The 12,434-nt window shown below is 41.5% G+C and overlaps 1 protein-coding gene and 1 long non-coding RNA gene across 5 annotated transcripts in view; one reads left to right on the forward strand and one right to left on the reverse strand.

Annotated features, from left to right (window-relative positions):
* prkcbb (protein kinase C, beta b) overlaps window positions 1–12,434 on the forward strand; it is a 100,556-nt gene that overhangs the window by 8,668 nt on the left and 79,454 nt on the right. The window lies entirely within an intron of this gene.
* LOC147245363 (uncharacterized) lies at window positions 1,021–5,671 on the reverse strand. Its single transcript, XR_015110209.1, has 3 exons — window positions 5,434–5,671; window positions 4,673–4,767; window positions 1,021–1,041 (listed from the first exon to the last, which is right to left on the reverse strand). It is a non-coding gene; the product is annotated as an uncharacterized LOC147245363 (long non-coding RNA).

Here is a 12,434-nt window from a genome sequence, read left to right on the forward strand (position 1 = left end):
AATTAAAGGGAGAAAGAAGATATGCACGAAGCCAAGGGAGGAGTGCAGGAAAAAGTAACATGAAAAGTGGGGGTGGAATTCATCGTGGGAAGACAGCGGAGAAACAAAAGGGGAAGAAAGTGAGTGGGAAGGATGTACGGAGGAGAGGAGGATTACATGTGATTTCCTCGAAACTTCTAGTCAAGGTAGCTCATAGCAAGGGCAGAGAAAGACATGTAACACCTCCTTCGAGAGCAACAACAAAAACATTTTCTCTGCGGTTTCGTAGAAGGTAGAATAATGTCATGAGATGTGATTTTGATAAAGGACAGATGCATTCTCCATAATGTATTCAGTCCTCCAGTTCTACAGCATCCCATCCTAAAAATATCCCTTCACAGTGTATATGAGCTGGTGTTGTGCCTGTAAGATGTGGTGCATTTGTTGTCTTCTGTCTGATTTTGGATGGATAGGACTGCACAGACGTGAAGTGGCCCGTCCCTGCAGGCAGAGGACAATCACATGGATTCTGAATAAATTAAACATGGTTGAAAACGAGTGAGAAAGGTATGCTGGAATGACACTTGAGCAGAGTGTTGGTGGGTGAGATGTTTCTGCCAGACAGAGGAGATAATGGACAGGGAGGAAGAGTTATATAGGAAAGAGGTGAGAGTGAGGAAGAGATAAATGGTGTGGGCACGGAGTGTAGATGCCACTTAAACAAGCCCATAAAGATGTTGTTTGCTGCAGCTATTAGCCCTCTTCAGAAGGGACAAAAATGTATATTCAAGAGGTCCTTTTTCAAGCTTTACCGTGTTTGTTTTGTCAGGTATCTCTCACTTTCACCAGCAGCCATTGAGCGGCTGTTGGGCACGTTGCCCGTCGAGTCCCCTTGGATTCACACAGGAGGTTTGCTGCCTTTTCATCAGCCCGTCCCGGTTCAAATGAGTTAGTGAATATTTGCAAACACTGGTGCCTGCTGGTGGTGCCGAGCGCTACTCAGGTGCTTCTGCAACTCCAACCTGTGTGGGCGTGAGGTCCCCGGATCCAAAACAGGGCCTCCTACGCACACACATGCACAAAAAAGAAAATGTGTAGTCACAAATAACAAACAGGAAAATGCAAAGAACAGATGTATCATTGAGATTGTGTCGGAAATATGACTCTTCCCCACCTCCTCTGTATTTTGCTTCCTCTGCTTTCTCTTGACCCTCTCCATCCCATTTGTTTAGTTGCCCCCTTTTTCTCACCAGCTACATATCCCTCCCTCCTCTCTTCCTTTCCCTCTCTTTCTCTTTTCTCTCCTTCTTCTTTCCTCCGGCTCCCCACTTCTCTCTTCCCCCCTTCCTCTCTAGTGACTGTATATTGGAAGCTGTGGGCTTTGATGCTTTTATAAATAGCCTAAGTGTTCCGCTGAGAGTACCACCAAATGGGAAGGAAGGATGGATGGATGGATGGATGGAAGGGGAGGGAGGTGCTTAGCCAGTAGGTGTGAAGGGAAAACATCAGGAGAACAGCAAGGATTAAAAAGTGGCTGAGGTGTTTGTTAACTGATGGAGAACAAGCCGAGGAAATGGACACAGACAGGGGAAAATTTTCAAATAAAACATTTGATTTTTTGACATGTCCATTTAATTCCTTAAATATTTGACCAAATTTCAAAGTTAAAAATTGGATTTTTAAATCCTGGTTTTCCTTAAAAATAGATACATGAATTTCCTAGTGTTTTCCTTTAAGTGTTGCTCCTGATAATCGCAATCCCTTGAATTGATCATAATCAACCCAACTCCATGGAATATCCATGGCTTTGCCTATTATAGAAATTTTCATCACTGTGCCCAAAAAAGTCATCAGTTTTGCTGCAAAAAGTTGGAAAAGTTTCATTCAATGGACGTGAGAGCCATCAGTTTCTAGAAGTGACCTGAAATCTGTGACGTGATCATGTGACTCATCGCTGCCTCGTGTGGGCAAACGGTCTCATTCAGCGACGAAAGTAGCTCCTACCAATCATGTAAAGCAGTTTCCCTGATGTCTCATATGAAAGGAGGAAACTCTATTGAAATCAGTTTTATAACAGAACCACTCCTTTGTATGGAGTATTGTTTAAAAAGCATCTATGCCCATATTTTTACAGCAGAGGTCCTTTTTATTCAACAAATTGCAATTTTTTTTCAATTCCTGCAATTTTACTGTGGAAACATGACAAAAAAACACCACCTGTAGCAGTTTTAAGAAATGCTGCAGCAAAATCAGGCATTTTTGACTGCAGTAATTACAAAAAACAAACAGGTGAATGTGAGCTTTTGATAAGAATTAGGGCTTGTGAGTTATCTGAGCCACAGAGTAAATGTTTGATTCTTCCTCTGTTAAAGCAGACATCTATCAGACATCTGTGTCATGCTTCCGCAGTATAATTCAGGTTGATCAAAGCTTTGTGGAAACGTCCCCTAATCTGCAGTGAAATCTTATCCCTAGGTGATCTCGACAGCAGTGGTGCTGGAAATCTGGCTTTTGATGATGTAATAGGCTAGTGGACTTTTCGCATCTACTTCCTGTCAATCTCAGCCTACATACGACTCACCGGAGGAGCTCCACAGGAAAATGGCAGCAGCGTTATTCAGCTTTAGAATTCGACGGTGCACTTCTTTGAAACACTTCCAAGTGGGTGCAGATTCACAAGGAGAGTCCCGGTGATACATATGGACTCATTACTCAGAGACTGGCACAGTGCTGTAAATCCAGCAGCATGAGACATGACCATTAGCAATCTGATTACCCATGATGCAACGTAGGTCCTGGGGCTTCAGTGTGCCCCTGTCCTCCTGTCTGAGAAGGTGAACAAATCATCCCATCCAGGGTGAACCTGACCTCTCGCCCAGTGTCAGCTGGGATAGGCTCCAACAGCCCCCCCACCCCACCCCCGGACCCTTAATGGATAAGCGGTATAGAAAATGGATGGATGGATGATTTGAGGTGGTTGATTATTTAAACAAACCAGTGTTTCTTCATCTCCTTTAGTTCTTATCTGCATGAGGTTTTTTAGCAGCTTTTAAGTGTCACCACATTTTGTATTTTTTTTCCACAGGCTTTTTCACCTTTACAACCACTAAAACTGGGTGTTGTGACTGAAGGTAGACCCGCATATCTTCCATTTTTATAATGTAGTTAGGTTACAGGTACATCCCGTGTCCTGCAAACCCTTATCACAGCTGCATTGTGGGAGTTCTTGAGGTCATTTTCCGGATTGTTATGTGTGAAGCATCAAGCTCATCGTAACAGTTTGTCAAGCACTTTATTTTCAGCATTTTCAAGAGTTCTTGTTATGCAACACCACCGTGTTGTTCCATTCTAGAGTGCAAACCTTAGTTGGATTATTGATAGGACCAGCATATCACAGCATTATAGCATATTGATTTTTCCATTATTCCACTGGCGCATCCTAAACAGGTTGTGTGTATAACACACAACAGCAACAGAATGGAGTGTGAATCACATTTTAATGCAGGACGGTCAGGAGGAGACACTCCCTTCTTAGGTATATATTGGAATTGTTATTTTATTAGATTAAGTACAACTGCCTCAGTAGCCTAAATGATAATATTAATCAATGTGAAATCAAACATATAGTTAATTTGTGCAAAATGATTAAGTTGAGAATGAAACGCAACAAGCGTTCATTCAAACTTTATCGATAGAGCAACATTTACAGTTGTTTTAGCGATCTTCGGCTTGTAGATATATTTAGTGTTTTTCCTGGTGTTAGCTTTGCATTACAAATAATGCAGTTTTCTCTGCATCAGGTTTGGAGAAGTTCTCTCAGCATTGCCCTGACTCACTGTGATATGACCAAGCTGTAGGGGTGAATTTCTTTGTTCATTTTTTTTTCTTCATATACCACAATACTCAGTCGTAGCGAAATATTTTGGACGGTGCCTTTAAAAAAGTAACCGAATCTACTCTGCAGCTGAACCAAAGAGTTCTGAATCATCTGTGAGTGATGAATATTTTTTTCGGTTGTTACTCAGGGAAGAGAAGACTTCATGTCATCTTTGTCTTTGATATGAGAAAAAGGCTTTGTTGAAATATTTCTTGTTGAGCGAACATGAGCTGTAAAGTTTATATGTGAGTCAAAGATAACCTCATGGTTTCTTGCCTCCCGGCTCAGAGTGAGTCCTACGGAATTGAATTGTAACAAGTTTTTCACTCTGAACCCTAGCACACACGGTGAAACGTAGCTAACTTATCTGAAGGTATTTGTAAACAGGCATGTAAAACAAAAGCCGGTTCCTTGATTTTTTCTGTGGTACTACGAACAGTCACTCTGCAGTAACATGCAGTGTTTCCTCCCATAATGGCTTCCTCTTCTCAGTTTAATGTGGAGGGTGTAAACCAGTTACGGTATATCAGCTCATCTAATATGTATTCAACTGTGTGTGTGTGTGTGTGTGTGTGTGTGTGTGTGTGTGTGTGTGTGTGTGTGTGTGTGTGAGAGAGAGAGAGACTGTGTTTGTGTGTGCGTGTGGGCTCCATAGGTTTGTGTGCGACAAAGTCTAATTTTACTCACCAGTGATCTACTTTCACACATGTGAAGACTGATCACCGAGTGTCTGTTTATGTGTGCGTGCGTGCGTGCGTGCGTGCGTGTGTGTGTGTGTGTGTGTGTGTGTGTGCGCGCGCATGCACTTGTACTCACTTTCAGATGCAGATTGACAGATAATCTCCTTCAGGGGTTTCTTGTCCTTGCTGCTGACATTTGTGGCAATAGTAGACTTGTTGCCACGGTGACACCTTGGAGACATATCAGGACGAATCAAATGTGGGTCAAGCTTGTTTGACACACGCACACAAGCAAAAAAGACTCAAACTCTAACTTTAGATACCAGAACATGCTGTGTGTTCTGTAAATTTGATGAAAACCAAAGATCTAGTCTGTCCTCTCAACTACAAAAACTGACACAATCCCTAAATTAATGGCCTTTCCAGCTCATACACAACATTTCCATATTAAAAACAACCATGACTTTATTTTGTTGCATATTTACCACGTTTTCAGCATAGTCCAAACTCAGGCAAACACAAACAAATTATATTCAAGGTGACTGTGCCTCTCCTTAGTCTTTGCATCACAATCAAGCAGTAGAGACATCATTAATGACATACTGCAATATCAGGTGTGCTACTGTATGATGGTTCAGTGCAGATGTGTCAAGTGGCTATATGGCCTGCAAACAATGGACGGAACAAGGAGGTCTTGGACCAAATAGCCGCTGGCTACACCGGAAGCCCTCCAAATACCGTCTCTTGCTCCCAGAGGCTAACACATTAGACATAGCTGATGGGTCTGAGTTGGCTGTAGGTTCATCAAATACTAAGTTAGCACGGTATGCTAGTTAATGTTGCCTACTACTCTTTCAATATTATGAGCTGCTGTAATGTAAATAAAAAATATATTACCTGGCCCAATAACATGACTTCTGCATCAGTTTCATCATCAGCGATCATGGCTGTTAAACACAGAAGACAACAACATCTCCCATGATCCCACGCTACTTTGCAACGTCTCCACCCAAGGAGGTCATCTTTTCAGTGGTGTTTTACCATCAGTAAGACTAGTGTGGTTTAGCATGGGCGTAGAAAGAATCCAATGAAATCTGGAGTAGATTAGTCATAGCGCCACCTGGTGGCAACAGGAAATGACATGACTTTGAAGACTTTGACTCCTTCTTGTGGGGTTGTTGTTATACATCGAAATGGAAAACTTTGATGCTTCATCATAGAACATGAAACTGTAGTAACTGGACTTCACATAGTCTGAGTCTGATCTTTTCCAAACGTCACACATGTGGTGAGTGTTCCGACTCTGCAAGCTGAGCTCAAGTCACTGTCATTCCCCCACCCAGTGGCTACAGGAAATGATATGTGCACTGCTCCATGCAAAATGCAAATATTGCCAGGTTTCACTGTCCACTCACTCTACAGAACCGTCACTCTGATGTGTGAGGGGGTGCAAGAGACCACTCATTGCTGCTTGCAGCATTAATTGAGGCACGATTGTGAAAGTGCGAGGGACCAGATGCTTGCCTTGGTGAAGCCGTCCACTCTCAGAGTGTTTTTCAATTATTGTTTTGGTTGGTTTATTAGAGCAGATTTTACGCACTGTGCCTTTAAATCATTTATGAGCTTTTCAGACATCATTTTAGGCTGCAAAGTCAGATGTGAGTTGATGTTACACAAAATGTCCTCTGGAAGAGGCTGATTTGGATGAACAAGAACGTGTGACTACAACCTGAGACTGGGGCTGCAATCAACCGAAGAAATTCTTGGTCGACTGAAGCCCTGAAATTTCGACTAATAATCGACTAATTTTATATATGAAAAATATACTGTGTCAACTATCAGCACAAAACCTGTTGAGGAATATTTAGACAATTGTTTTTGTCACGTTATGATAATTGAGCGACGCTATCATTTGTCCTGCGCACAGAGCGAGACTGAACGGAGGAGCTCAGCGTCGCGTCTGAGACACAAATAGACTTTTAACTTAAAACTTTACTCTTAAACACAAAAGGCAAGTCCACGGTAAGAATTTTTACAATTAAAACAAAACAATTATTAGACTAAAACATTGAAATAGGAATTCTGATATGTTCATATACTCAAAACTGACGGGGCAACCTAAGGTGGACATGTTAGCTTACCGTTTCTAGGTGATACGTCGTCGTGTTTGTAGTGGAGCTGTGATATGCAAACTGTTGTTTGCAAACTTTGCATTCGGCTTTTTTTCCATTATCTATTTTCATGAAATGCTGCAAAGCTGCAGATGTCTTTGACATGGTGGACGAGGACTGACTTTAAATGAAACCGTCAAAATTAAATATACATTCATCAAACCACCAGACGTTGGCCTTCTAGTACTCTTCAGTCTGCCTGTCTCTAGCGGGTTCAAAATAGCAAAAACAAGGGGGGTGTTCAAAGACAGATTGTTATCTGTGAAACAGGGGTGCTTTTGGTACTTTCCTCCTGATGAAATAAACGTGGCAAAAAATCGACCCATCGGAATTTTGGTCGAGCCAGAACGTATTGACTAATAAATGGACCAGTCGACTGGGAGATTACTGCCCTCCTTGAGACTGACGTTTATTGTATCAGACAAACCTGCTGATGCTTCTGTTTGATAATTGTAACAGACATGCAGTTATTGTAATTAAGAAAAACACTCCTTAAACACCTCTTTGGTCATTTTGATAATCAGGCTGCAGTTGACCACTGTCAAGAAGCATTTGCTTCTGTATTTTTAGTTAACCTCTGTTTGTATAATACCCCTGCGATGACTGTGATATTTCAAAATGTCAGCTCATTAAAACGATGTCTGGTGAAACGTTGATATTTTTGCATAATTGTAACACATTAATAGGTGCTAAATCATTGTAAATCTGTGTCAGTCCCAGAGAGCACTGTTGCCTATACTTAACTCTGTCAATAGCTGATTCCCTGCAGCACAAATGGGAAATGGTTCACTTTGCCGGTGGCAGATGCGGATGGTGGCTGCCACCAGCCCCCGTGACGCTTAACCTTGGATCATTACAGTCTCTGTGAGAGGTTCTGATCTGGTGGAGCAGTTGTTGGCACTAGTAGCAGCATCAACACCCCCTTAAACATTGCTAGGCATAGAAAATATTCCCTGGACCTTTTTCACCACTCAGTACTTGTACATAATGTAGGTGGTCTGGGAATTGAACCTCAGGGTGAACGAGCACTGATGATGAGATTAGCTAAACGTCCAAATGTGATTCATGATGTGTTGGTGGAGTGGCTCACCCATGAGCCCAACGGGGATCCGCGATTGCGCTGTGGTTGTGGGTTTGAACATATTCTTTGAAACGGGCTGCAGTTGTTTGACACATTTGGTTGCAAACTACTGTATGAAGATTGTTGCATTTGTAGGGCAGCGTATTTGTTGCAGTGTACGAATATAAGCTGCACATCACGGCTTTAACAGGACTTCTACATCCAACAGATGTGACAGAAGCCTGGAACAAACAGATTTTCAAAATAAAACAATTGATAATATTCTGTTTATAGGGACCTATCAGTGTTTTTCAGTGAGTTTATGACATGTTTAACCTTCAGGTGTCTCTGGCAGTCAGTGTTTATATCTTAACGTGTGTTTCCAGACTCTAAGAGGTTGTTTTAGTTCACAGCAATAAAGGACTCCTGTCTCTGTGTCTGTGGTGTGTGTCTGAGTGTGTATTGGTGAAGATAGGTGGTATGTTCGCATGTCCTTGGCAAGGTCTAAACAGACACAGTTGTCAGATTTGCTCCATTTCTGGGCTTCTACGGTGCGTGTGTTTGTGTGTGTGTATGTGTGTGTTGTCTGATAGAGACCAGCTAACTATGTCACTGTTGCTCCTTAGATACTTTCACTCGTTCATCCACAGATGGTAACCTAGCAACAGGGGTAGCAGTGCAGTGATCTCAGACCTCCTTTTTCTCACACAATTTACCTTATTTTTTGTTGCCCTCCCTCCACATAAGCTCCCCCGTCTCTGCTGCTCTGATATGCCTTCCTCATTCCTCCGTGGTGGCTTTATAGTTCTTGTTTTCAGTCCACTCATAATTTGTGGCTTTATGTTAAAATGTGTCATGACAGAACGTTATTTCAGGCGACGTTTTTTTTTTTTAAACAATGACTTTAATCAATATATCATTGGTCAGACATTAAAATGACCTTGATTTGATCTATGTTTTTTTATACAATCGTTAGTGTAGCATTTTTATATGTCAGCAGTGTGATGAGTAGCTAAGTGTTTAGCTTTTATTCCTTTAGTCATTAACGCAGCACTTAAATATCTTTTTTAATATTCTTATTGCTTTTAATGAAGAGTCAATTGCCAGTACATATCTTTATTGTTTTTGTCTTCATGTTCTCTCTCACTGTAGTGTGTAGGAAGTAGTGTATTATTTAAACACCACCCACCCTTCTGGAATTTGATTATTTCATTATCGTTGGTATTTCCACCCCTCTTTAATGTAACACGCTTCGAAGTCACCACCTACATAACCTGATTCTGTGAGTTCTTCTTGTACATTCGCAAAAGACAAACACAGACAACAATATATATTGCAGTGTGTGTGTGTGTGTGTGTGTGTGTGTGTGTGTGTGTGTGTGTGTGTTTGGACGGGATATAAGGATAAGACGCAGACAGACAGGCAACACTGGTCTACTGCCAAGTGTTGAGCGAGTTTTTGTAGCCTACACTATGTCCTGCCTTGCCCTGAGACACACACACGTACACACATACACACACACTCAAGACACACAAACAGACCTGCACACCCTCACCTGAGTCCTTGTTCTGTGTCAGAGTTACAGCACACACAAACACACACTTTCATTACTTGTTACATCTTCCACGTGTAAGAATACATTTTCTTATCAAGTCGCATTTTTAGCATCTGAGAAGTGACCCCTCTAGCTAGAGAGACCATTTTGGAGTGTCAGGAAGACAAATAACCTGCTTCAGGTGCAATGTGTGAAAAAAATCCTTGCAGAGGTGAACTGATCAAACATCCAAATACTTTAAATACTTCAAGCGGACCACAGACATCTGTTCAGTTTCTGCCCTTATCACTTCAACACTTCCTGTCAGGTGGTACACAGCACCTTCACCCAATTTTCAAGTAATGTAAATTCATTATTACTATTGAATTTATGTAGGCATGACACTGCTCCTTTCATTTAGGCACTCCGTTTAATGTTTAACACACGTTCACTTCTACGGATGCAAAAATCCTACATGTGTGAGGGAGTGTAAGAATAAAGGTGAAGTCTGGATGAGCACACGTCAGCGTCAACGTTCTCTTCAGTTAACGTGGTTTCTAACTGATTGTTCTGTCTTGTAGCACAAATGTGGATCACTACCAACCTCTCAAATTAGATCTTATAGTTGAGTTGTAACAAAAAAAGGAAACAGACATTGAATTGTGAAATTCCATCTTGTGAAACCTACAGTTATGTAGCTGTCGACCTCACCGTTCTTGCGTGGGCCTGCACCAAATCAACTGCATGTGCACAAACTCAAGTCACACAACTGAAAGTGAAATGTATGGACAGCAGGAACGGTGACGGCAGAGAACTGATTTGCACTCTAAACAGCCCTGTTGGAATAATGTATCAATCAGGAATCCTTCATTTGATCGCCCTCTGAGAGACGGGACATTCTCATTTGACACTCTACACCAGCAGAGAGAGCGAGAGATCTTCACAAATAAAGTCTTACTGTATATACAAAAAGTAATGCATCTCTTGTATTAATAATGTACAAAATAGATGTTTGATCGGCCCAATTCTAGACAGACACAACCTGACCGTCCTGCTGACCACTAATGTCTCTTGAGTTCTCTATAGTTCGTTTTCCATGGAAGACCTCAAGAATTATGCCAACAGCATCCACATCAAGTTCTGATTAATGCCCACAGCTTCGTGTCCATGATTTCGATCTCAGTAGTACTTCAGAAGATGAGAGTCACATTATCAGACGTGTAGTTTGTTTTTTATTATGTAATCGTTACAAATGGCACGCAGTTCATTTTTTTCTTGGTATTTAAACCTGTTTGTCTCATCAGCTCCAGTGTTGTTATCTACAGCTCTCCACACTCACCTCTACATCCCATCTCTCCCACTCTCTCCTCCCTCCTCATTACCATTTCTCTCTCTCCCTCTCTCTCCTGCTCAATTAATGAGTAATTCAGTAGATTAGATAGAAATGCATCCTGAAGAATACAAGTTTAAACAACCATATAGAAGTTTTATACGTACTTTGCTCCTTCAGTTTTATTTTCTTGCTGTCTGGATGAAAACAGCAGGTAGTGTTTGCGGGGGAGGAAAGAGAGAGAGAGTCAGAGAGTGGCAGTTGAGGATAAGAGGGAGGAGAGTTAATATACAATGCAGGAGGTAAGAGGTGTGTGTGTGTGTGGCTGTGTGTGTGTGTGTGGCTGTGTGTGGCTGGACATGAAGCAGTCGCTTGTACAGGTCATACTGTGGAGGTAGATGTACTGCTGGTACAAGAGGAAACTAAGAGCCCTCCACACACACACACACACACACACACACACACACACACACACTGGTGCCCCTGACTGAACTTTCAGTTGTTTTTTTCCCATCATAATTTTTCTCTCCTTTCCTGATAAATGGTTTGGAAATACTCTGCAGTTAAACTAATGAAATCTACTGATGTGTGTTTGGGCAAGATATTCTTTTGCTGGAACTTTCACTTAAAAATAAATCAAGAATTTTGCGATTATGTTCAAGTATTACAATCAAAAATGACCTTTGCAATTATTACAAATAAAGATATAATATTCTGGTCCTTGTTGAACATTCTAAAAGGGGGCTTGTAGTCAAAGTATACAAGGAATTAAAACAGTAAATAAGGTGTAGAATCAGTAAGGTAGCTTGATGCTGCAAGTTCACCCTCCTCCCACTCAGAAAACACTGATTAAACCTGGATTAGTCACACTTACTTGGAGATTTTTACCTGATATTTCATGATGATTCCAGTTATTTTGTATAATTTAGTCATGATTTCTCTAAAACTGGTCATGAATGCTGCATCTGAGTGTCTCCTCAAGCTGTGGGAGGAATTGAATTTACATCATCAAATGTCAGCGTGCAGCTGCTCTTGACTCCACCCTTTTGGACCAAGTAGGACTGCAAAAATTGAATCTCGAGCTGGAGGTTATTGGCATGTTTGGACTGTTAGACACTGGAGCAAATCTCATTAAGCTCTTGAGCTTTTGGGATATTGCCCTGGTGCTCTCTAGTACAGTATTGTGTCCTGTATCAAAGCATCGACATGAAACCCTATTGAATATGAAATAGCTGCTGGGATTGTGATGATATAAGACAAAGTGAAAGGATCTGATGGAGCGTGAATGAAAGAAAGTGAGAGGAGAAGCGGTGAATGGGATAGAGCGAGGTGGAGTGAATGAGAGGGAGGAGAAGGTTGGAGGTGTAGCTGGACCACATAAGATCATCTTGTGCCAGAAATCTTTTCACGGCGCTGGCACAGAATTGAAACTGAAAGTGAGGGGAACAAGAGGCCAGACAGACTTTTGTGTCTCCGGTAGAACACAGTTTATTTTTTAATTTCATAAATAACATGGAGTATCGGCTGATGTTAAGATGCTGAAGAGGTCAAACCAGGGTCAGAGCCCAAAAATGATGTGATGACGATATAATTCTTGGTTTCATGATGCTGCTACTTTTAGCGTATCATTGTTTCGATTCAAGTTCCCAAGGAGTTGAAGCCTTGTTGTTTCCTAATATTCAGAAATCACTGATAACAGCAGGTAACGGATTCTGTATATGAGCTGTCAGTGTCTCTTTGCAACTTTCACAACAGCGTGCGACGAGTGAAATTAAATGACGCTGTGTGTCTCTGGGCTGAAAT

Source organism: Aulostomus chinensis, chromosome 18, assembly GCF_037954235.1.
Source record: "Aulostomus chinensis isolate RoL2024-O1b breed Wild chromosome 18, RoL_Achi_v1.0, whole genome shotgun sequence".
Taxonomy (NCBI): domain Eukaryota; kingdom Metazoa; phylum Chordata; class Actinopteri; order Syngnathiformes; family Aulostomidae; genus Aulostomus; species Aulostomus chinensis.